The sequence below is a fragment of the Hemicordylus capensis genome, chromosome 2 (genome assembly GCF_027244095.1).
Source record: "Hemicordylus capensis ecotype Gifberg chromosome 2, rHemCap1.1.pri, whole genome shotgun sequence".
NCBI lineage: Eukaryota > Metazoa > Chordata > Lepidosauria > Squamata > Cordylidae > Hemicordylus > Hemicordylus capensis.
The window spans coordinates 115149414-115174966 of record NC_069658.1 but is presented as its reverse complement, the minus strand read 5'-3'; the positions used below and the strand labels follow the sequence as shown (position 1 = coordinate 115174966).

The window sequence follows — 25553 nt, the reverse complement described above, 5'->3', positions numbered from 1 at the left end:
CATTCAAACACTGACACTGAATGCAGTTAGAGCATAAAGATAATGGCTGCAAAAAATTACATTATTTGACATTAGTGGTGAAGACCTGTTGACATGCAAAATGACTGAAGGATTTGTATTTCCCCCCAATTTATATGTGTAGATAGATAGATAGATAGATATATAGTGTGTGTGTGTGTGTGTGTGTGTGTGTAGCAGCTCCTGTCTGCACTGTACCACATAAGAACTCCCTCATGCAGCTCCAAGGCAGCCGTTAAAACCATAGACAACTTACTAGAGAGGCTTTTTTGAAACCCCCCTTCTGGTCTGTTTTTTTATTTTCTATAGAGAACAGACCATCTGCCCACCTCTTGTCTCTGCCCCCACAGGGAGCTGCCCAGGAAATTTTTGGAGGGAAGCAGGAAACCTTGGTCTCTAGACAATGGTTGGTTTTCTTAGTTATTTGTTTTTGTTTTTTACTCTAGCCTCAAGGAAGAGTAGACTTTAATTTAAAAAACAAAATCAATCTTGTTGTCTGCAGTTGGGCTTCCTTCTGCCCTTAGAAGATTTTTTTAAAAGCAGCTACTAACATAGTACTTTTGTTCTCCTGGGGACAAAGTCAAAGAGCATGTTTCTCGGTGCCTGAGGTCTATGTGTAGTTGGCAGTCCTTTCTCTACCCCACAGGGTGCTAAAATCCTTGTTGCTGAAGCAGCTTTCCATTGGTATAGGGGAGAGCTACTGATACTGTTAATTGATGAAGTGATAAGTGCTGAATTGGGGGTCAAGAAGAATTCTATTTTTTACCTATGTGTGGACAACTGAAAGTCTGTATCTTTCTGTAATACTACTCATGTTCATACTTGTGTACATTGCAGTTTAACACATGTTTGTGAATGTTGGAAGAGAGCTTTGGAAAAGGGCCTTCAAACATGATCTCAGTACTCAAGTCAGTTAATGTGGAAACAGGTGTTCTTCAGTTACCCAGATCCTAAGCCATCTGGGGTTCTATTGGTGAGTGCAATGGTTTGAATTGTGCTTAGCAACAGGCTGAGAGCCAGTGGAACGTTTTCAGGATTTTCCCACTGTCTTCCCAGTATTCCAGTTGCCAGTGTTTCAGTTAGTATCCTAGCCAGCAATCACTGTATTTTGGACTATCCACAGTCTCCGGGCACTCTTTAGAGGCAGCCCAGTCTGTTGAAGTTACAAGAGCACTGATAACTGAAATTTGAAGCTATTTTTCTTAAAGTTTTGTTTAGCTATTGCACGAAAATTTGGAATTCAGAAAATTCTTCTCTGGCTAAGAATGTAAAATGAGATGTTGCATGCACATGAAATGCTGCATGCTGGGATGCTCAGTCTATCTTCAAGTTTGCCAGGAGGTTTTGTAGGTGTATGCCCAAAATTACACTTTTACTTTCTCACTAATATTGCATTCATTGTCACTGAAACTCTCATTGAAATTCTTGTTGATCACGTTGAAATGCCGAGATGTATTCGAAATACAAATGTAATTTGAAATTTGGGTGCAAACAATCTGGGTGCAAAGAGGCTAACAGTAAAGAACAGACTTCTGTGCATTTTCCTTCAAAAAGCAAATGACTTTGTATTTCATATATTACAAAGTCATTTGCTTTTGGTAGGAAAATGTACAGAAGTTCTTTCTTTACTGTTAGCCTCTTTGCACCCAAACCCATTGAAGACACAAGGAAAGTAAATGGAATAGAGCCACAACTTTATTCCAATTGATCTGAACATAGAAGGGGGATTGGCTCTCCACTCCCTACAGTGTGGAATCGAGAGACTCACTGCCCACATCAAATCTACCTAAGCATAATACCTAATACATCTTGGCTCCGGTCAGCATCCTACCTGTGGTTGATGCTGCCATCTTAGCCAACCTATTGTTCAAGCTCCTGCCTCAGGGATCACCGCCCTGAGGCTGTAAAGTCCCTTAAGGCTGGTGATTCCCCAGCAGGATGGAGAAAGTCTCAAGCCAGCGCTCCCTGAACCGTAAAGCCTCTACGGACCACTAAGGACTCCTCCTAACGCCAAACACATGCTTTAAGGTGCTCATCACCCTACACTGCCAATTTATGCTGCACTATACCTGCTGTTGTGACCGTGATGCCTAACTACCTAAGGGTCAATAGTGCAAGGTAGTAAAAAAAGACCCCATCCCCAACATAGACTAATAAGCTGGGAGCCAAAAATACCCACAAACACCCTACTCAGTCCCTCCAAAAGGGCAGCCAGCCAAAGCCCACGCTATGCCCAGGGACAGGCTGGGGGGTGGTCACATTAAATGTAGACTGATGCTGGGCCTGCCTCTAACCCCCCCCCCCGCCTCCAGCCAATCAGAGTGCCCCAGTTGCCTCCTGCTCCATTCAAGCAAGGCTGGGGCAAGGAAGACATGTCCCAGACATGTTGGAATGTAGAGCCGCATTCTCTCCATGAATATCTTGTGGAATTATCTTGAAACTCTAATTGATCAGTCCATGGACAGACAACCCAACCAGACAGACTTTGGGTTGCTATCTTCTGTAGTTGGGTCAATTCTCTTGCCAGCTAGATCTAAAACTCTTTCTTATTCCCAAGTACTCTGTTTCAGGAAGAAAGAGATGGTTTTATAACCACAGTTTGTAAGTGGCAATATGATAAGGCACATATTATGCAGCAGTGCACATACATCAACATTATGAGCTGGAAGATAACTTTAAAAAAAGTTTCCTCTCCACAATTTAACCCCAAAAATGATGATGGTCAAGCATCATATTTCCAACCTCACTAGCACTTTCTGAGTGCAGGTGCACTACACAAAGTAATTGTGCAATATCTCAAGACTGCCACACTTCACTGTGAGCATGCAGCTGCAGTGGATTAACATTGCCTGTGTTATGCTGCACTGGATGTTGACCAACATTCTGTTTTCAAAATTATATAAGACATATTGTCATTTATACTATTTTATAGTAGTGCAGCAGCTGAATCATCAGAATTTTCACTGATCTCTTCACAACTAGGGAATCATGATATGAATCAGGTCAGTGAAATCTTTGCTACATAACCTCCTGCTGTTATGCATTATTGTACTGTTCATAATTATTAGAAGCCTAGATTTTGTTTTTCAGAATCTTAAATTTAAATTTAAACATGGCAGGTTTGGGATGAATAGCTTAGTATTTGCAATATTTATTAAAATCCAGTCATTCATTGTGCTATAAAATAACAATTAACTTTAAAAATCTGTCTATGATGTAAGCGTTACAATTTTTGTTTTAGTTTGTCCTTTAATTATTTTCAATTGAAAACAGTTAATGGATAAGGAAGGAAGACTGATCGGACTTGGAAGATGGCTGATTGATTGACATGTTGATGATCTTATTTTCTGTTGAAGGTCTACCTTTCCTCCACCATGATCTTTAAAAAGACAAAGAAAGCTATTTTTTCTCAAAGCTTGGCAGCTTGTATAAATAATTTACCATGTTTTGAGCATGATGCATTCCTCACTTATTGACCCTTTTATTAACCTTTCCTCTGTTGAGTAAAGAGTTTATTTTCCAAAATGTAGAAGTATCTGGATATGATGAAGGAGTTTCAGATGGGGAATTTCAAATTTGTATATATACAAATAATTATTTATGGAACCTTGGGGAAGAGTAGCTACTATACAAACAGACTTGCAAATGAGAATTGATAATGTTATAACTTATTGTTCTTATTTATAATCTGTAGGTATTTATTCCACCTCTGCCCAGTTTGTTGTGGGTGTCAATAAATTGTTCACGAAAACTTGTAGGTGGACACTGTTCCTAGTCTGTGATTGGTTGTAATTCTCTCTCTCTCTCTCTCTCTCTCTCTCTCTCTCTCTCTCTCTCTCTCTCTCTCTGTGTGTGTTGGGTGTGTGGTGGAATGATTCTTTAATCATTAGTCATACACTTGAGCAGAAAGTCTTCATATATCCACCGCCTAGAGATCTACAGATCAGGTGGTATATAAATATGATAAATGAATACCTAATAAATAAATATCTGTAGAAAGCTTGCAGTTAACATCACATGCAACCTTGGCATTTGCAGCATGTCCTATGCAGCCAGTCATATGCAACCAGTAGTATTTTTCACATTGCTATGCAAAATTAAAATAATTTCCTTATGAACCCGTGCAGAGCAAGAAATTAAATTACTTCTTGCTGTAAACCTTGTATGTGTAACTGAGAATTATTAAGGCTTAAAACAGCAATCAGTTACTGTAACTGGTGAAATTCAACTGATTGTCTGTCTAAAATTTTGCATGGTTTGTACCATGCTTGTTCACATGGTAAGAGATGTTCATTCAGACATGATAATGTACATAGGTATATGTGAGAGGGGCACTGTTTGGTACTTAAAAACATCATTTGGTGAACTGATTATACAGTAAATATAGTTACTTAGAATATTACATTTTTGTGTTCATTTAACATTTAACATTTGATACAAACTTTTGCATAATACAGTATATTCACAAGGAATCAGCTCTCTCTCTCTACACACACACACACACCATTAAATATATTTATATGCTGCTTTTTTAGCAACAAAGATGGCTTAAATAGCAAAATATGAGAAAATGTTTCATTCTTAACATGTTTCCCCTTATAATCATTACTATTTTATTTTTCTTTATGCTAGTAACAGTAGCTCATATATAAATAACACATACTGAAGCTCTTCTCACGATCAGTGAGAAGAGTTTCTTCCGGGTCTGCGAGGAGAGTGGGCTTAGCTTGCTCTCCCCATAGCCGATCAACAGGCAGCCCTGGGTGGCTCGATCGGCCACCCACACGACTGCCATTTCCATCACGGAGCCGTCGGGGGCTGCCGGCAGGGATTGGGGGCCGCACAGCTCCCAGAAGTTCCAGGATGCTCTGCATGAGCACACGGGGCATCCCGGAGAGACCCCTGAGCCTGGGAGGCTGCTTGGGGGTCTACTCGTGTGTCACCGTGCACCGTGGCTCTGGGGGTTTCCCCAATATGCCCAAGCGCTCTGCAAACCTGGTTTTAAAGATCGTGAGTAGCTGCGGAACGTCTCTGTGCCACGGTTACTCACAAGTAGACCCCCGGAGGGGAGGCGAAAAGCCACCTCCTGGCTCCGGCGGTCTCTCCAATATGCCCTGCATGCTCGCACAGGGCATACTGGAGCTTCCAGGGGCCGCACAGCCCCCAAGCTCCCCAGCCCCCGCCGGTTCCATCACGGAGCCAGCAATCGTGTGGGTGGCCGATCCAGCCGCCCAGGGCTCCCTCCCTGCTCGTGTGCGGGGAGAGTGGGCTTAGCTCGCTCTCCTCGCACACTCTCCAAAACCGGGTCTCACTGATCATGAGACTCAGCTCATTCTGTTGTCCTGTTTGAAATCAAATTGGTGCCCTTTCCTTCTGTAGTGTATAGACAAACTCTATACATGCTGTATATACACTGTAGTATAAACAAAATGCAAACTGGGTTGCTTGCTGCCATGATAGGTATAAAAGAGCTGGTTTGAGTTTGCTTCTGAGTTTACATGTTGAGGACTGGAGTGCATGTGGCTAAAAGTCAATATAAATATGTATATGTTATAGTCATATATGTTTTATGTCACATATCCTGTTCTTCCTCCAAAGAGTTCTGGGTAGTGTACATGAGCTTCCTCCCCACTTTTATCCTCACGTGAGACAGCCCGTGAGACAGCTTTGGAGGAGAGAGAGAGTGTGTGTGTGTCTCACCTAAAGTCCTGCAGTGGGTTTCATGACTGATTGATCCCCACTACACCACATTGGTTCTAAACAGTGTGTGGGTATTAACTGCAGGAGAAAAGGGAGATTCATTCTTAGCGGCGAAGTAAACTAGTGGGGAGGAGAATGTTGGATACCTTTAGAAAGCATGAAAAGGGTTTAAATATCAAAATGTGGGGAGGCAGTGGGCCCTGGGCAGGCCCTGTCGGCCCAAGCCCTGGATCTTTTAAGTACCTATCAACACCTCTGTAAGGGAGAGAGGAAGAGGGGAGTGTGGCAGGATTATGCATGCGAAATCTGGTATTTGTCAGGAATGTTCAGAATTTCTTTTCAAAATGATTTTTTAACAATTCAAAATTCCTCTGAGTGTGTTTGGGTGTAAAAAGTAGTGCATTCAGCCAAATTATGTTGGGAGTTGTAATTTTTACCCTGATTAATTAGCATTGCACTAAAGAAGCTACCCACTCCAGTTACAGAGTAGAATGTAGAGTTTAGTTGTTGCAGCTATTTAGAGAAGACACATGGAGATTCTTGTAGAACTAAATACTAAGTAGATTTATTGGTGAAATACACTTTGGATAGGAAAGGTCTAACCGTAATCTATAAAACTACTCTAAGAGGAAAGGAAGGGAATCTGACTCTCACAGGAAATGCCTGAGGAGTCCTACCAAGGATCATAGAGTAGAGGCAAGCAGGGACAGGCAAGGAGACCCTTACTTACTATCCTGGCTCCCAATGCCCCTAGTAGTCATTAGGATAGTTGGTGCAAAAGGTTGATGCACTGGAACTCCCTTTCCAACAATTTAAATGGCAGGGCAAGGGGCGGGGGAGTGAGAATGAGAATGGGAATGACAGAAGTGGGGAAAGAGGAAGACAGAAAGTAGTGCAAGGTGGGCATGAGGTGGCAGAAGGTGGCATAAGACCATGAGTGGTTCCCCAGAGGTTCATCGGAATCCAATCTGGCCCACCACCAGATTTGAGTTTGACACCTCTGGCGTAGTGCATTTGCAAGAGAGAGAAAATCCAAGACCCCGTATTTTTATATTGGGGAGGGGGGTAATTCCTGTTGCACTCCCTGTAATTTCATCCTGGATCCGCCCCTAACTGGGATGATGCATCTCCAGATATCTCACAATGCACCACACATTAATGTGGTGCATTAGGATATTCCCAAGAAATTTCTGTGTCTGCTGGGGCTGAACACAGTCCCAGTGAGCACACAATCTCAGAGCCCAGGTTAAGGGCTCACTTGAGCCTTTAACCCTGGTTAAGAGCTGGGCTGAAAAGCTGGGCTAGGCAGTGCTGCCCTGCTGGGATCGGGCCTGATCCCAGCAGTTCTCATGTGCCGCTTAACCCAGGCTGGGCTTCCCTAGCCTGGATTTGGATGCTCATGAGAACAGCCTCAATGTGTGAAACTAAAAAACCTATGTGATGCAAAACTCTGCCATTCATGGATATTCTCTTAAAGATACATATATGTACTGTAGTGACATTTGTCAGTGACATTTAGCAACTGACATGCTTTATTAAGGTGAATGCCTTTTAAAAGTATCATCAGAGATGCATATTGAAAACCTCCCACCTGTATTATTTGGATTAGAAATGAGTTATAAGGCTCACAACACATTTCCTGCAAACAAACAATGTGATAAATTTTACAAATATTCTTAAATAAATTATTTCCTACATCTTACAAAATGTTAATTTGTAATAGTCTTATAGGATAAAATAACATTTCCCAGGAAGTGCTTTTCCCATGACTGCAGCAGAAGAAATAAAAGAATAACTGCTTATATTAACAGCATTTTTGCAATTGGAAGATATTTGCATAGCCATAACCATTTATTTTAACTATTGAGCTGTGGAGGTCAATGACCCTGGATACAACATCTCTTTTGATAACATCAAGAGCAAAGCAAACAGTGATAGCATCTCTGACTGAAAGTGCAGGGGCAGAAAGGAACAGTGAGCAACAAGGGCAGAGGCAGCAAGCTCTTTTGTGCAAGAGAATGTGTTGCTCTGTGCTGAGCCCTGTATTGGCAGAAAATGTTGCGGAATGTAGAGGATGAGGCCAAGAAGAGTTGCAATCTCTCCATCCTTCTCCATCTAAGCTGATTCCTTGTTTTGCCATTAGTCTGAATTGAGGAGAAAGAGAGGTTATCTGGAGGAGTGATTGGTGAAGCTGTTCTGCCTGTTGAATTTCTGACTGAACAGTTAGCTGTTTGGGGAAAACACTGTGCTTTTTAGAGAAATTCTCCAGGTGCATCTCTAGCACGTGATTAGGAAGGGTGTCAGCCTGGTGAACATCTGCCTAGACACAATCTCCAGCCTAATGCTGGCCTGAAAAACTAAGGGAAATTGTGAGTGGTTGGATCCTTAGTAGCAAAGCTAGCAGTGAATATGAGACTGTACAAAGTCTTTACTGCTTACTTGGGCAGAAGTTAAGGTGATCATCTCAACATGCAATTCCCATTCTTTTTAGACTGGAGCACAAGGAGGAATTGTAAGCACCTTCATATTTCGTCATATATAGAAGGGTGTCAGGGTTAAAGCTTTTTTGCGGCAGTGGGGGGGGCGGGATTTACAGTGTAGTATTGAACATGCATTGCTCTAAAAATGTATGCCTAAAGATCAGGGTGAAGGATATTATTGATTAGTTAATACTATCTGTCGTTTTAGGCACAAAACCTGGAGGCAATAAATAAAACATACATTATTAAAGCCACATGTTGCATACTTAATATTTATGTCAAATCTTTCATTGCCAGTGAAATTTTGCTAATCAGTCTGAACAGCACCTGTCATTCTCATTTCACTAGCAACTAAAATATGTTTCATCTACTCGGGTCTTCCACGTAACCAAGTCATGTGGGTGTCTTTAATCTTCTGCCAGAGTGAGATGTCTAAACTTCAATATGTCTTTGAAAAAAGTGGCAGTGTCTCACTGTGTGTGCGCGTGTGTCCCCCCCCCCCCCTCCCAAAAAAGAAATCTTCTAAGGTCAGGGTTGATTTTGTGTTACTAGATCAATAATAAAGATGATCATACAGTGGCTCTGAGTAGTGTCACCACTGACCTTGAAGTACTAGATTATTGTTCAATACCAGTCAGAAATGTTTAATCTCTTCATGATGGGTTGGACTAATTTTAAAATATATACAGCCATTTTGGCTTTAGCAAGAGCAGGGACACAAAATATAAACAAACCTGACAGAAAAGGAAAGCACTCTTGGATCGAAGGGAAGGTCTCCTTAGGGACTTTAATGGGTGTCATTTATCCTGTTGACTGACAACTTTGCCAAAAAAATGTAATTGCTTTTCTATTTATTGTATGGTAAAGAAAGAGAGAGTTTACAATTCACTAAACATCCATAGTCAATGGTCATTTTAGCTCAATATGCTTATTTTTTAAAATAAATAAATAAATAAATAAGGTACCCTAGCCCCAAGCTGTGTAAAGCTTTAAAGAACAGCAACTTGAATCTGGCCCAGAACTTGACTGGTAACCAATTAAGCTACCGCAGGATGGGTGTGACACTCATGCAGAGGTTTGCGCCCATGAGCATCCTTGCAACAGCATTATGGACCAGCTGAAGCTTCTGAACCATCTTCAAGGGCAGCCCCACGTAGAGCACATTCCAATCTAGATGTTACCAAAGCATAAGTGACTGAGGTCAGGTCCGACTTCTCTAAGTAAGATTGCAGCTGCTGTACCAACCGTAGCTGGTAAAAGGCGCTTCTGCACTACACCGCCGCCTGTACCTCCAAGGACAGCATAGAGTCCAGAAGCACCCCCAAGCTGCAGACTTTGTCTTGCAGAGGGAGTGTGACCCTATCCAAGACTAGATCTACCTCATTGCTTGCATGATCAGTTCTACCAACCCAGAGCACTTCTGTTTTGTCTGGATTCAGTTTCAGCTAGTTTGCCCCCATCCAGTCCAGAACAGCCTCCATGCCTTGGTTCAGAGTATCCAATGTCTCCCTGGTGTATACTGACTTAAAAGATACGTGGAACTGGGTGTCATTACCATATTGATGGCACCGCAGCCCACACCTAAGGAGATGTTATGCAGATATTAAACAGTATGGGGGACAGAATAGATCCCTGTGGCACCCCATAGACCAAACGCCAGGGGGTGGAGCAGGCATCCCCCATTACCACCTTCTGAGTATGATCCTCCAGGTAGGAGTGGAGCTACTGTATAACCATGCCTCCCAAGTCCCAACCCAGAGAAACGTCCAAGAAGGATACCATGGTCAATAGTATCGAGATTGGCTGAGAGGTTCAGGAGAATCAAAAGAGTCACACTCCCTTTGTCTGTCTCCTGGTGCAGGTCATCCAACAGGGTGACCAAGTCAGTTTCCATCCCATATCTAGGTCAGAAGACAGACTGGAAAGGATCTAAGTAATCAGAATCATCCAGGGCTGCCTCGAGCTGAGACACCACCATGTTCTCCAAAGCTTGCTCAAGAAGGGGAGGTTAGAAATTGGTCTAGTTTCTTAAATCATCTGAATCCAATGAGAGCTTTAAAAAGAGAGCCTAATGACTGCCTTCCTCAGCTGAAGAGGACCACCCCCTGCTTCAGAGAGTCATTCACATTATTGCCACCCATGGGTCCAGTCCCTCCCTAATAAACTTTATCAACCATAAAAGACAAGGATCAAGAACTCACATGGTAGGACTCAGCCTTCCAAGCAGCCTGTCCACCTCTTCAGGCAACACTCTCTGAAAACCATCCACTATAACATTGGCAACATCCAGTTCTGGTGCCACAAAAATCTTAGCATCGAAGTCAGAATGGATACAAGTGATTTTATGCACAAAACGTAACACAAATTGGTCACCTAGGGCTACCAAGGGTTCTGTTTGATGGTCTATGGGGTCCTCCCCTAGGAATCCCCAAACCACTTGAAAAAGCTCCACTGTATGACATTGAGCACTTGTGACAGTGTCAGAAAAGTAGAATTTCTTTGCTTGGTGGAAATATAGTGGAAGGTCTTCCCTATTTATTTATTTATTTATTTATCTATCTATCTATCTATCTATCTATCTATCAATCAATCATATTTATCTACCGCATGACATAGACATCTCCAGGCATTCAACAAAGTTAAAAACATAACAAATGTAAAAACAATATAAAGCAGTTAAAATTCATAAAACAGATAAAAACAATCTCAACAACTAAAAACATTAAAATTTAAACTTCAGTTAAAAGCACAGGGAACCAGGAATGTCTTGAGGGTCTTCCTAAAAACAAGCAGAGAAGGAGATGCTCTTATTTCAACAGGGAGTGTATTCCAGAGTCCCGGAGCAGTTACAGAACAGGTCCAGTCCTGAGTTACCACCAAACGAGCCAGCAGCAACTGTAAACGGATCTCTCAAGATGATCTTAATAGGTGACAGGGTTCATGACAGAGAAGGCTCTCTCTATTAAGTACCCTGGACCCAAGCCAGTGAGGCTTTTATAGGTAATAATCAGCATTTTGTATTTAGTTCAGAAACCTATCGACAGCCAGTGCAATTCTTTCAAAATTGGTATTATATGGTCCCTTTGGGTTGACCCAGAGATCAATCTGGTTGCCGCATTCTGTACCAATTGTAGTTTCCGGACTACATTCAGAGGCAGCCCAATGTAGAGTGCATTACAGGAGTCAAGCCTGGAGGTTACCAGCATATGTACCACTGTTTTAAGGTCATTTACTTCCAGAAATAGACCGTTTTTGGTGTATCAGCCGAAGCTGATAAAAAGCACTCCTGGCCACTGCCTCAAGCAGAGAAAGAAACCCTCTTCCATATGGCACGCAATTGGGACATCCCCACACCCCATGTTACACTGCCTGGCTGTGCACAGGGTCATGGGATGGGCCAACAGGACACCACATCTACTCAAGTTCTAAAGTTCCCGAGTTCAGCCTGTCTGTGCACCATATGTAGATGAGCACGCACTTTTCCCTGCTCCCCGGGGCAGCTTGGTTGATTGCAGGGGCCACTTGGACTGGTTTCCCAGGCACTTCAGCCACCATCCCATGCAGGGAAGCAGTCTCTGGAATATCCCTGCCCATTGTTTCCCAGCACAGCTCCTCTCTGAGCACCCATGAACTGACATTCTTATGAATGGGCATAGTTGCGTGGCCATGTTGTCGCCACACTCATCATCCTGTTTTGACAAGGAGTAATCAGGGACTTGCTCATGAGTAATCAGAGGTTGTAACCCCACCCTGGGTAAGTGGCTGGGCCCCACTTCTGATCTCAGCTGACCCAAGACTGTCCTCGGTGGCCTGCCAGCTCATGAGCTAGCCTCTGAGGGCATCTATCCCAAAAGGAGGGGGCTGAGACCCCTTCCCCACATTTCTTCTTTAAAAAGTATAATTTGTCTGCTCTCGAATCCTATCAGGGGATCAGCCTTTCAGATGCTGTCAATAGCACACCCACAAAAACCAAGCACGAGGATGGAGCAGGCAGTGGGCTGTGGAGTGGACCCTTCCAGCCATTCAAGATTCCCAGGACAGGGCCGGCATTGAGGTGTATGTAAATCTGGAGGTGTGGAGATTCACAGGAGTAGAGGCTTCTAGGGAAGGACTAGGTCTATGGGTAGTGGAGGTGGTGAATGCCTCTCTAAGGCAGGGGGTGAAGCCCCCTCAGCTGAAGGAGGCAGTAATCAGGCTCCTCAAAAAAAAAAAAAAAAAAAAAAGCCCTCATTGGACCCAGATGACCTAAATAACTTTCAGCCAGTTTCTAACCTCCCCTTATTGGTCAAGGTGTTGGAGAGCATTGTGGCATCTCAGCTCCAGGCTGCCCTGGATGAATCTGATTAATTAGCTCCTTTCCAGTCTGGCTTCCGACCTGGATATGGGATGGCAACTGCCTTGGTCGCCCTGGTGGATGACCTACAGAGGGAGTATGACACTGTTGATTCTTCTAGACTTCTCAGCCACTTTCAATACAACTGACCATATGAGGGTCATACTCAGAAGGTGATACTGGGGGATGCCTGTCCACCCCCTGGCCTATGGGGTGCCACAGGGATCTCTTCTGTCCCTATGCTGTTTAACATCTACATGAAACCTCTAGGAGAGGTCATAAATAGGTGTGGGCTGTGTGGTGCCATCAGTATGCTGATGACAGCCAACTCTACCTATCTTTTAAATCAGCAGACACACACCAGGGAGACAGTGGATTCTCTGAACCAAGACTTGGAGGCTGTTCTGGACTGGATGGGGGCAAGCAGACTGAAATTAAGTCAGAAGTGAAGCTTCAGCTGGTTCAGAATGCCGCCTCAAGGATGCTTGTGGGTGCAAGTCTCTTCATGAGTATCACACATATCCTGCAGCAGCTTCATTTGTTACCAGTCTGCTTCCAGGCTAGATTCAAGGTGCTGGTCTTGACCTTTAAAGCCCAACACAGCTTGAGGCTGGGGGTACCTGACAGACTGTATTCGCCCATATGAACCTGCCAGGGCCCTCCACTCATCATCTCAGGCCTTGTTCATGGTCCCACCACTAACAGACATCTGGTTGGTGGGGACTAGGGACAGGGCCGTTTTGGTTGTGTCCCCTCGGCTTTGGAATGCCCTCCCTAAAGAACATCACCATGCTCCCTCTCAGTGTTTTTTAAAAAATAACTAAAATACATCTTTTTAAAGAAGCTTTTTTTTTTAATATTTCACCTATTCCTTATATCTGGTAGGTTCTTTAGACTTTAGTTTTTATAATTCTTAGTTTTTATCTTTTAAAATAATTTAATTTGAAATTTTAAAATCTAATTCTGATTTTGGTTTTAGCTTGGATTTTTAACTTGTTTAATTTGGTTAATTTTATTAGTCTGATGTTATATTGTAACTATTTTATTCATGTTGTGAGCTGCCCTGAGCAGTAATATACTGGAGGAGTGGGGTATAAATATTTTAAATAAGTAGTAGTAGTAGTAAGCCCCAGTTTCGAGTCACCCTGGGCTGGCTGTGCTACCTATTGGTGTCCATGGGTAGGGGTGCATTTACCCACACTGGTGGGAGGGTTGGCAGGGCGCATGGTTTGACATGGGCTTGGCGGCAGTCACCAAGAACAGGACTGCACTTGCCAAGTGCCATCCCCACAGTTTTCCTGCATGGAGCATCCTCTCTCACTCCCCGCAGTCTGCCACTCCTGTGAGAAAGTGGTTTGTGGGCAAATGGGCAATTCTTCCACACTCTGAAACACTGCTGCTACAGTGGTTCTACCTACAGACTGCCTTACTCATGAGTGAGATTTTGGAAGCAAACACTCCTTCCCCACCCTTGCTTGGTGAAAAATAGAATTTGGCTTTTCTGGAATCTCTTTGGTGGTGGTGGGGGGTCAGCCTTTCAGACCCCATCCATGGCATACCCACCAAAACCAAGCACGGATACGGTGTGGGCAGGGGCAGTGGACCCTTCCAGCCATTCTAAAGTGCTGGGACAGGGCTAGCACGGTGTATGTAGATCTGGAAGTGCAGAGATTCCTGGGAGTAGAGAGCCCCGGTTTCCAGCCACCTGGGCTGGCTGCATCACCTGTTGGGGGCCATGGGTAGGGGTACACATATCTACATTGGTTAGGGGTTGGTGCGGCACAAGGTTTGTCAGGCGTTTGGCAGCAGCTGCCAAGACCAGGACTGCACTTCCCTGAGTGCCCATCCCCACAGCTTTCCTGCATGGAGCATCCTCCCCAAAGGAGGCCACCCGCCACTCTTGTGATATGGCGGCCACCCCGTGGACAGACAGGCAATTGTCTTGCACTTTGACAACCCACTGATACTGCAGTGGCTTCACTTGTGTACTGTCCTACTCATGAGTGATATTTTGGGAGCAAACTCCCCCCACCTGGGGAAGGGCCCGGGGTCCCCTTTCCCACTCTTACTTGATGAAAAATAGAACTTGGCAGCTGTGTAATCCCTTCAGGGAGCTTGCCCTTCAAACCCCGCCAATAGCACCCCCCACTCACACAAACCATTTGCATGGACCATGCAGGCAGTGGGCTGCAGAGTGGCCCCTTCCAGCCATTCAAAGTTCCCAGGCTAGGGACATTGTTGCCACATTTGAAGATTTTTATGTAAACAGATTTGCTCAGATCAATATCAATAGGAATGCACACAATGTATTAGCAAAGAAAAGAAGATTTGAATACTGTGTACTTTTATAACTGAAAAAAGGAGAAATTTGCAATTTCAGTGTTATTTTTCATAATTAATATTTTGAAATGTGCACTGTGCACGTATCATATGTGCAATAAACAGTTAGCAGTGTTAGACATTTAATCATGGCTAATTAGGGCTGAGTCAATCTTCATAAACATTTTTTGGCAGTGTTCAGATCTTTCCTCATGATTCTTCATAACCCCCTTCAAAAACATTTGCCTATTCCATTTATGTATTTCAGTGTTGAACATCTTTTTTTTACTGTGAAAATCAACCTAGGAGTGACTAGTGTGATGTAGCACTTCTGAAATTCATCATTCTATTCATTGAAACTCTGACCCATTTTCTAATGCACTCTTCGTGTCAAATGCATAGTTTCCAGACATATGCATTTTTCTAATATATATGTGTATTATACAAACACGCTATACAGAAGTTGTAGAAGGTGGCATTTGGGGGGAACACTGTGCCTTGTAGTAATGCTGTCTTCTGGGTTTTCTTTTTCTTTGTTGTTGTTTTGTTCTTCTTCTGTCTCCTCCTCCTGGTCCCCCTCTTTATCTCCAATCTCCCTCTTCTGGGCTAGCAGCGGTGAGGAAGACGGAAACAACTCACACCTTCCACTGCAGCACGGGGGTGGTGGGAAAGAGAGAGAGAGAAATACCAGCACCAGGTGGCAGGGGGAAGGAGGAAGTCAGAGAGAAAGTATATGTGCCGTCTCTTCTTCAGCAGCGGGGGGGGGGGGGGAGAGATTGAAAAGTGGCTGTAGTGGGACATTTCCCAGCCTCACACAAGCCAGTAAGTTGACTTCCATGGGCCAGCAGTTGGACACCCCTGCTTAAGGCCTTTGTGTTCAGCTTCTTGAAATTAGTAATAATGTAATATAATCAAAATGACTGTTTGTGGCAATCCTGGTTTTTGAGGAGCATAATTTCTCTTTTTAAAAGTATGTTTGTTACAATATTTTCCATACACAAAGTTTTCCAATTCTGTATTATTCATCATTAAAACTCAAGAGGATGGCTGTGTTCCTATGCTGTGTTATAAAAGCTTAGGGTGCTTTAGGTAGGTTAACTAGGTAATATCTAGCTGTTATCTAGTGCTTCCCAGGTACCTTGGTTCATGGTTACACCTGTTGCCTGCTCTCTTGTGGGAACCAAGGAAACAATGAATGTTTGAAGTCTAACTATGATTTAAATGAGAAGAGATAATGTTAAGATAAATCTGAAATACCCCAAAGAAAAAGATAAACTGGCTTGCTCTTCTTACTATTTCCACTTTATTGATATTTTGCTATTGAATGGTAAGAATCCATCAAATCCATTTTAAGGATCCATCAAAACTACTTTTTTTTTGCAGTTTAAAGCATGTCCTGTTTATTATGTGAACCTTTTATTCAACTTAATAGCACAGAGCAAACCTATCTTCCTATATACCATTATAATCCTGAAGATTAACTCTCTTAGGTATACCATCTATTCCATGTTCTGGGCCTGCAAACTAGACAAAGAGGTAGTTATCTTTTAAAGTGGTGGTTATCATAGCAGAAATAGAGAGCCTTAACATAGCAGAGAGAGAGAAACTGATCCTATTCAACTCAGCACAGCATCTCTTAAATGGCTTTGCTGGTGTCGCACACAGGTGTGTGTTTTAGTTTGTGAGCCCTTTTGGGTTAGGGAACCATCTTCTATTATCCTTTGCTATGTAAATCACTTTGAGAACTTTCTTTGTTTAAAAAAGGAGTATAAAATCGTATTATAGTTATTTGTTATTATTATATTTCGACAGCAAGGACAAATCAAGAGGCATTTTCAGCCATTGTTCCAATGTTGTGGAATCCTCTTCTCCTGGAAATCCAATGAATTGTAAGCCTGATAATTTTTCAGAAGTGTAGCAGCACCAGTATATTTGGGCTGGCCAGGGTTCAGCTTTTCAAGGGGATTATAAGTCAGCCATGAATGTTTTTTTCATGCTTGAAGTTAAAAGTCAAAATCGCTGGCACAAGAATACATTGGTTCAGCCTAGCACTGAAAGATTTTTCAGGACTTTCAAAGCATTCACAATTCTGCAATTAAATGCACATAACTCAATGAGTAAAGTGCCTACAAGGCATTCAGTCTGGCACACTGATAATATGATTAGTAATAGTAATAGATTATCACATGGATAGTCAAGATTGCACTCAGATCCCTGTAACAGACGAGAGATGTGCAGGGAGCTGAACTCGCAGAGGCGTATCTAGGGAAAATAGCGCCTAGGGCAAGCACTGAAATTGCGCCCCCTGTCCAAGCATCTGACACCCATCTTTCAGATAACTTTACCATAGTATCAGCTCAAAAATACAAGTCAGGCTCGTTAATCTTTTAATCTTTCAAAAACTATTTAGCAGTGGTCTTAGCCAGACCAAAAAATGCTGGAAAACTACAAATTTCAGTATGCTGGGGCTCATGAAATACCCAAATACTATATGGAGGTGTACTTGGAAAACTAAACAGAAGTCCCTGTCTAATTCTCTACTATGCATTGTAGCATCACCATTACATAAGTTTTAAAAATAAATGGAGAATTTGACTTTTCCCAGATACTCTAAAAATAATTAAAGGATATGCAGAGTAAACTGTGTCACTGCTTGGAATATATTCTAGTCTTTCAGAAAGACAGTTAAAATGAGAGAAAGAGAGCAAGAAACTCCCAGTGGGACTTAATATTAAGGATTTCACACTGAGTCAAAGACAAACTCACCATTAATAACCATATTAGCAAGACATCACATTTAACTCACTTATCACAAAAAGCAAAGTAAGAGCAAATGAATACAATCCTAGCCCATAAGCATCAGCTAAAGTATTCACAAGCCCTGATTCTCTGTACATAGTGCCAATCTGAATATGTGTACAGTGTCTTATATTATATTAATTTTTTAATTTTTTTTAACCTGTAGCCTCTTTGGGGGGCTTCCTAAAGGCTGTGTGTGTGGGGGGGTTTTTGCAGAGGTTTACCCTCACCCCGCTGGCCTCTAGGGCCTCGCAGGGACCATTTGAGCATGTTCGGTGGCCATTTTAAAAAATAATCTTTTTTTTAAAAGGCCACTGAAAACAAAATGGCCACCGTGCACGCTCAAATGGCCTCTGCAAGGCCTGGCATGACCTAGGGCCTCACAGAGGCCATTTGAGCATTCACGGTGGCCATTTTGTTTTTGGCAGCCATTTTTTAATTTTTAATTTTTTTTAAAAAAAAATAATTTTACAAAATGGCGCCCCCTTCAATTGGCGCCCGGGGCACGTGCCCTGCCTGCCCTACCCTAGATACGACCCTGTGAACTCGGCCACATTAAATACCTACAAGATCTGCAACAGTATAACTTAACTGAAGTGCAGGTCATAACCTCCTACAGGAGACAGCCTCAGATGCAACAATTGCCTTTCCCACTGTTGAGCAAAACAACCAAGCTTGGAAGCCATTAGCAGTCCTGTGACTGTTCCAAACTCTTAAGAAATTTAAAGTTTACTGCACTAAAATTGCCTGAGTCACCAATTCCTTGATCCCCAGAGTAGCTGAGCTGAACAAATCCACAAAGGGGTTCCTTTCCCAGACACCCCTGGGCCATAATACCCCAAGGAACCTTTCATACCAATAGTGCTTCTGATTGAACACCAATATGTTTAACAAAATTCCCATACCCATGCTCACCTGCTAGTGTGACTGCAAACAACCTAATTTCTGACAACAACCACTAATATCACCAGTGTCCACAATTACTTAGTGAAAAGTAGATTAAAAGAAGAAAAGGGAAAAAACCATTAAAAACCAAACAAGGGGGGCTAAAAGATTCCTACTGATTTTTTTAGTAGGAAGGAGTAGGTAGGTGAATCCTGTGTTAACGTTGGACTGCAGAAGATACGGACAGGGTTAGTTTAAAACAGGGATTCTCAATGTTGGGTCCCCAGATCTTATTGGACTTCAACTCCCATAATCCCCAACCAAAGACCACTGGGTCTGGGGATTATAGGAGTTGAAGTTCAATAATGTTGGGCAAATTTTGGGCAGTATAGAAATATGTCAAACAAACAAACAAACAAACACCTTGCTTCTGCAAAAGGCCAGCTGTAACCTCACCCACCCAAAAACTGCACAAGGAGCTGGGGTAAACAGCACTGCAAAATCAAGGGGAAACTAATTGTTTTAATGGACTATTGAAGATAAAATTCCAGAAACAGAACTTTCAACTGCTGGTCAACTCATCTCAAAATATAATAATTTTCCATGGAATTTGTTCACATCTGCCATTAATCAAGTGAAGTGCTGTATAGTGTAGACTCGGGACGAATATGCCACTAAGTATTCTCGAAAGATTCTCATGGTAAAAATTTATGACTATTATTATTATTATTTCTTGTTTACACAGTCAGACAGGTGTTATTGACTGGTTTGTTTTATCCAGACATTGAGTCTTTCCCAAGGACCTGGGATGCCAGAATTTTATTGTCAATTGTTATAGATATCATCGCAGAATATAGGCTGTCCCCAGTAAAGCTGCTTTTTGTAATTGGCTGATGGTGATTTCTGTGGCCCCTATGTTGCTGAGGTGCTCTTTTCCAGGTCTTTTGGAACTGCACCCAGGGCGCCTATTACCACTGGGATTATTTTGGTCTTCTTCTGCCACAGCCTTTCAATTTCAATTTGTAGATCTTTGTATTAGGTGATTTTTTCTATTTCTTTTTCTTCTATTCTGCTATCCCCTGGTATTGCTATGTCGATTATTTTGACTTGTTTTTCTTTCTTCTCGACTACAGTGATATCTGGTGTATTGTGTGGCAGATGTTTGTCTGTTTGTAGTTGGAAGTCCCATAATATTTTTACATCTTCATTTTCTTCAACTTTTTCAATTTTATGGTCCCACCAATTCTTGGCTACAGGTAGCTTGTATTTTTTGCCGATGTTCCAGTGTATCATCCCTGCTACCTTGTCATGCCTTTGTTTGTAGTCAGTCTGTGCGATCTTCTTACAACAGCTGATCAGGTGGTCCAATGTTTCATCTGCTTTTTTACAAAGGCGGCACTTGCTGTTTGTTGTGGATTTTTTGACTTTTGCTCTTATTGCATTTGTTCTTAGTGCCTGTTCTTGCGCAGCCAGTATTAAACCCTCTGTTTCTTTCTTCAAGTTCTTAAGCCATTGCCAGGTCTTGGTGCTGTCTGATATTCCACTTATATTGTGTAAATATTGACCATGCAGGGGCTTATTTCGCCATTTTTCTGCTCGGTTCTTGACTTGTTCTTTCTTGTAGGCCTGTTTTGTTTCATTGGTGTTGAATAGTTTCGCGTTCTTGACCATTTGAAATGCATCTTCTTCACTGTCCCTTATATATTCTTCAAGGTCTCTTTTCTCCTCCTCTACTGTTTGATGGACTTGCAGCATTCCTCTTCCACCTGAGCTTCGAGGGAGGTAGAGCCTATCTACATCACTGCGGGAGTGCAGAGCATGATTGATGGTCATTATTTTCCTGGTCTTACGATCTAGCGTCTCTAGCTCTGCCTGGGTCCAGTCTATTATTCCTGCAGTGTATCTAATAACAGGTATAGCCCAGGTGCTTATGGCTTGTATGATGTTCCCGCCATTGAGTTTGGACTTGAGGATTTTTCTGACTCTCCTGATGTATTCACTTCCAATTTTTCTTTTAACTTCAGTGTGTGCGATGTTATCAGCCGGGAGAATGCCCAAGTATTTGTAAGGTTCTTTCTCTTCCAGGTTATTGATGTTGCTTTCATTGGGAAGTTCTATTCCTTCTGTTTTTCTTATTTTCCCTCTGTTCATTATTAATGCAGCACACTTGTCTAGTCCAAACTCCATTGCTATATCGCTACTGAATATACGGACAGTGTTTAGCAGTGATTCGATTTCTGACTGGGACTTTCCATACAACTTCAGATCGTCCATGTACAGCAGATGGTTGATTTTACTGGATCTTTTAGATGTTTGGTATCCGAGGCTTGTTTTGTTTAGTATTTGTGAAAGTGGGGTCATGGCGATTACAAAGAACAGAGGGGATAGTGAGTCCCCTTGGAAAATGCCTCTTCTAATGCTAACCTGTCCAAGTGCCTCGCCATTGATTGTTAACTGTGTAGTCCACATGCTCATTGCTTTTTTATAAATATCTGAATGTTTTTGCTGACACCAGTTGTTTCTAAACATATTAGTATCCATGTGTGAGGCAATGAATTGAAGGCTTTCTTGTAGTCAATCCATGCAACACTTAGATTGGTTTTTCTTCTCTTGCAATTTTCTAAAATCATTTTGTCAATCAGCAGCTGGTCTTTTGTGCCTCTGGTGTTCGGGCAATTTCCTTTCTGTTCAACTGGAAGCTGTTCGTTAGTTAATAAGTGTTGCATCACTTCATCTGCTATTATTCCAGTTAATAATTTGAACATGGTTGGCAGGCAGGTTATTGATCTATAATTACTTGGAACTGCACCTTTTGCTGGGTCTATCATAATGAAATGAGTTTTCCCAGTTGTTAGCCATTGTTCAATATCACCGCCTTTCATAATGTGATTGAACTGTTTTGATAGTTGTTTATGGAGGCTTGTTAGGTGTTTAAGCCAGAAGCCATGCAGTTCATCGTCGCCTGGCGCAGTCCAATTTTTAATTTTCTTTACTCTTTCACTTATTAATTCTGGTGTTATTATTAAATCTTGCATTTGTTGGTTTCATTTTTTGACCTCTTTCATCCAGCCTGCTTTTTTATTATAATCTATTGGATTGTCTCATAATTTCCCCCAGAATTGCACTGTTGCTTGTTTATTTGGTGTTTCTATGTTTCTTGCAGTTTCTCCTTCTATGCTTTGGTAGAAACATCTCTGATTCGACTGGAATTGGAGATTCTGCCTGTGTTGTGTAATTCTGGCTTCATATCTGCTAATCTTCTTTGACACTGCTGTTATTTGCTGCTTTATTATTTCCAGGACTTCTCTAATTTTCCTTGAATCTAGGTGGTATTTTTGGATCAGTTACTTATTATTATTATTATTTTAATTTTTTTTCATTTTATATCCCGCTCTTCTTCCTTGGACTTGAACTCCACTGTTTCTGCAGAGTCTATTAAGATGGTGTCCAGCAATCCCTCTTGCATTATTAGATTGGATCAGTTTCAATCTGTGATGCCTGATGACATGGACAAGCTGCTTGGGGCGGTGCAGCCTACCACTTGTTCTCTGGATTGTTTTCTGACTTGGCTGCTTTGATCTAGCATGGAGATGGTTGGAGATGGCCTAGTTAATATCATTAACTCATCGCTGAGGGAGGATAGGATGCCTCTTTGTTTGAAGGAGGACATTTGTTTGAAGGACATTCCCGCAGGAAATTTTGCTTCACATTAACTAATTCTGGGTGATAGGCAATGGACAAGAATTTGGGCGGTATAAAAATATGTTAAATAAATAAAATATTTGTTTTTATGATGTTGTAAACCACCCAGACATATAGGTTTTGGGCAGTATAAAAATATGTTAAATAAATAAAAAATTAAAATGATGTCCCATTTACCAAGAAACATAGACAATGTAAGCATAAAGCTGGATACAACAAAGCAGGAAGTGCATCAGAGACGCTGGGCAACAGCAAGGTGTTTTATATGTTGTTCTATATGCAAGGAACTGTCATTTATTCAAGGAAATGCCTGGCTCTAAAAGCCATTTCACTTTATGATATACATAAGTTTAGTTAAAGGATGAGCAAAGTAGTGTTTAAGAAGCAGAGGCCTATACACCCAGTTCATTTCCATATGACCAGAATAGGGTCATATTCTACTGGAATATCTCTTGTGTTTATGGATAACTTTCTGCTGAACTTTACTCTTAGTGGAAGCAAGCTAGGTGTGTTATTTATGTTTGAAAATCTAATTTTAGATAAATTTGCTTGGCTTAATATTGAACACACAAAATTTGAATCTAGATTAATTTTAACCTGATCCTTTGAAATGAAATTACCTGAATATAAATGTAAAGTTGGCCATATTTAATTGAATGACTGTTTAGATTTCAATTATTTTTAAATCATATGAAGATCAGAATAATATCTAATTCAGCAAAGGAAATTAGTTAACTCTAATTCTGTTTCACTGAATTTAAATTTTTGGCAGTTTGAGGGAAGCAAATGTTTACATCAATTGCAAACATCTTGTATTTTTTAGAGCTAAATAGCTATTTAGTGCAATGTGTTGGATGCAAAGAATTTTGCATTCATAAAGCTGAAAATGTAAGTCAGCTTTCTGAGTTTAAAAGCTGCACTACCAAAATTCCCTTCTTCCATATACAACTAAAAGGAGGGTGCCCTCTCCTCCTTTGCAGCTGAGCACTCGATCTGCAGCCGTGTTCCTTCCTTTCCCCCAGCAATGGGTTTTCCCTCCTTCTATACAGTCAAGGCTTCCCTTCTCTTCTTTGAACTCACCCTCTTCTTGCAGGCTTTCCTCTGAAAAACCTCCTGCCTTGCGAACTGCAAACCACAACTGCTCGCAGGCTGGAAAATGCAAATAGAGGGGTTTTTTTAACATGAAGAGGGAGGCGGGACAGGAACCTGGAGAGCATTCTCCTCTGTTCACATTTCTGGACCTCTCTAGGCACAAGCTCTCTGTTCATTTAAGCCTTTCAGCCTCTCCTGAAAAACTAGTTTGTTGTTGCAACGGGGACGCACAAGCTCTCAGCAGCACACTGGAAGCCAGAGAGAGAGGGAGAAAGGAAGAATAGATGCAGGCAGCCAGAGCCAGCAGGGCAGGCAGCCTCAGTGGTTGTAAACAGGGACAAGCAACCTCACCCAGGCTACTAGGATTCCGCCCCCCCAGAGATCACTTGCATTTATTTCAGGTAGCGTTTGCTCTATTCCCCTTTCTATCCCTCTTTGGAGGGAGAGAAAGGGGAATAGATGCTTTCAGGCAGCAAGCCCTGCCTGAAATGACAGTGAAGAGCTTGCTCAAGCTCTTCGAAGATTGAGGCCACGCCCCCTTTGAAATCACATGCAAAGGGGGCATGGCCTTGTACTTTGGGGCTTGAGGCCACACACCCTTTGACATCACATGCAAAGCACCGTGGCCTTGAGCTCCAAAGAGCCTGAGCAAGCTCTTCGGTGTCATTTCAGGCAGGGCTTCCTGCTTGAAAGCATCTGTTCTTCCTTTCTCTCCCTCTTTGGAGGAAGAGAAAGGGGAATAGATGCATTCAGGAAGAAAACACTGCCTGAAATAAAGGGCAAGTGCTCCTTGTGGGGCAGGCAGGGGGCCTCTCCCAACTGCAGTAGGGGGGCGGGACATGGCAACGCACTTTGTGCCCCCCCCAATGGCGCCCAGGGCACATGCCCTGCCTGCCTCACCCGCATTATGCCCCTGCCTGTGGAAGCTCCCACACATTTCTGTTTTTCAGAAAGTAACTTGCTTTAAGCATATTACATTATTTCATTTTTACTTGTGCAGAGATGTGCAGAATAAGTTTTTTTTGGGGGGGGGGGGGGAGAACAACCCTGCTACAGTACTCTTTTTAAAAAAGGATGAAGAATACCCTGAGAAGGGGTATGTGGGAGGTGAAAGAAACATGTCCTATATATTGTAAGATCAGTGGCAGCTGCTGAGGGTGGTGCTGGGGGGTGAGGGGGCAGAGGTACTTTGGCAAGGAAGCAACTGCATCTATTTAATCCAGCATAACATTCCTCCAGTGGCTGTTGCTAGTGTTTGTTTAGATTCGTGATAGGGAACAATTTTCTTATTCTATGTTGAAATATATTATAATAGTAATTATAATAATAAAATGGCTGCCATGGTGCATAGTCTAACAGAGCTGTAAGACTGCATATTTCTATTCTAATTCATATTTTAGAATATTTCTAAAGCCCGGCTGCTGCTGCAGAAGCAACATTATTGTATTTATATCCATTTTTCACAAACAGGGATAAAAGTGGTAGCACTGCTTCTATTTTTTATTGCTGGGTTTAAAAAGCATTGGGGCTTATCTTGTGGCTTTGCTGCAGTCCTGCACTGCTGTTGTGACCACAGAAGGAGCCTAACTACAGAGAATAATAGGAGGGAAGCCACAAAGACTCCCATCTCCTACCAATCTTGATGGAGGCCAAAAAATTCCTACCTGACCTCCAGAAGGGTGACCAGCGCTTAAACTCACATTATTTTCCATGGGGGCGGGGGCTCACTAATGCTGAATGGAAATCCGGGAAGGTGCGGGCTGCAACCGCTCTCAGGTGTTAAGAAAACAGCCTGCTTGGAGGCTCCCATCAACACCCTTATATGTGATTTGGACCTACAGGTTTGTAATTACTATTTTGACTTTCTGAACTAGTGGGATGGTGGGCTCACCATATGCCTACATGGGTTAACTCCCAAGGATAAGTCACTTAGCAGGCAGCATGGGAAAGTAAATCCAGGTCAAGCCTAATACGTGACTGAAAGGGGAACACTTCCCCATGCTCTGCTCTGGGTTCAAGCAAAGATGAGGATGCTGAGTTGACTCGAGTTAAAGAGAAATTGTTTCTCTAAGGAGTAGTCGAAGTTCCTCTCTTTGCTGACATAAAGGATTAGCATTCTAGCTAATCACGTTCATAGGAAGAACCGATAAGATTGCAGCAAGCTCCTGCTCCTAACACAAGCTTCAATGGTTGGCATGAAGCACAGGAAAGAGCACCCATTATGT

The 25553-nt window shown here is 42.3% G+C and overlaps 1 long non-coding RNA gene across 2 annotated transcripts in view; it reads left to right on the top strand.

Annotated features, from left to right (window-relative positions):
- The first annotated feature begins 329 nt into the window (after positions 1-329).
- LOC128345648 (uncharacterized) overlaps positions 330-25553 on the top strand; it is a 33630-nt gene continuing 8406 nt past the window's right edge. The window contains exons 1-3 of one of the 2 annotated variants that reach the window (XR_008316561.1): positions 330-424; positions 2951-3020; positions 3292-3460. This is a non-coding gene — a long non-coding RNA (uncharacterized LOC128345648). Of the gene's footprint in view, positions 425-2950; positions 3021-3291; positions 3461-25553 lie in introns of those variants that run through there. The other variant, XR_008316560.1, reaches the window with a different exon arrangement.